This window comes from Apis dorsata, unplaced genomic scaffold (assembly GCF_000469605.1).
Source record: "Apis dorsata unplaced genomic scaffold, Apis dorsata 1.3 scaffold_688, whole genome shotgun sequence".
NCBI classification, from domain to species: Eukaryota; Metazoa; Arthropoda; class Insecta; order Hymenoptera; family Apidae; genus Apis; species Apis dorsata.
The window spans coordinates 119,175-120,111 of record NW_006263868.1 but is presented as its reverse complement, the minus strand read 5'-3'; the positions used below and the strand labels follow the sequence as shown (position 1 = coordinate 120,111).

General features: G+C 40.8%; 1 protein-coding gene across 1 annotated transcript in view; it reads right to left on the bottom strand.

Moving 5' to 3' along the window:
* LOC102676572 (protein bric-a-brac 1-like) overlaps nt 1–937 on the bottom strand; it is a 13,496-nt gene that overhangs the window by 1,732 nt on the left and 10,827 nt on the right. The window lies entirely within an intron of this gene.

Sequence of the window (937 nt, the reverse complement as noted above, 5' to 3'; positions counted from 1 at the left end):
TCTCTCTCTCTCTCTCTCTCTCTCTCTCTCTCTCTCTCTCTCTCTCTCTCTCTCTCTCTCACTGTCTTCCCCCTCTTTCTGCTCCTAGGATGACTAGGCTCCGGATACGAACTCGCTCGTAGACGTCGCACGAGATCTCTTGAACGGCGGTTCGTGGCAAGAACGATCGAGGAGTAGACGCGAATCGTTTGAATGAAATTCCGTGCTTAATTATTGGGAGTTGACAATGTCGCGCGTTAATAATCCAACAATCGGTGCAACAACGATACCGATCGGTGGACAGAATTTGAACGATTCCGAAAAAGGGAAACGGCCGGTTTGTTTCGACGGCTACTCGACTCGTATTGTTCTTCGATTGTCGAGGATCGAGGGTCTTCTTTCGCGAAAAGTCGTACGCGTAATATGTAAAATTTTGAAAAATAGCACGATCTTTCCGAAAATAATCCATTCATCCGCGCGCGCACGCATCCACATCACGTTCACACATGCAGATTTTTTTTCTTTCCAAAAAAATTTCACTCATTCGTTCATCACGATATTACAGGCAATCTCGCGCATTTATCGACGCATTTTCTCTTGTTCCAAATTCAATGAATTTCGCGGTAGTAATGAGTCGTCATTAATTTTTTTTTTTTTTTTCTTCGTTTCCTAATCTCTAAACCTTATAATTTTTATACTTGGCATACCCCAAATATGGCAGGAAGGCAATCATTACACTTAATAAAGTACAGCAATCGGTTTTTTTTGTTCTTTCTTGCGCGCTAACGCGATCGCACTTAGTCAAACAACATTTTTTTTTTGTTTTTTTTTTCTTTTTTTTTTTCGTTTTCTCTTTCATTCCGTAGAGATTCAGTCGTCGTCGTTTTATAAAAATCGACGAACGGTCACAAGAGAATTTTGTACATCTCTTTCGCTCTCGTAAGATTCTTTTTTTTCC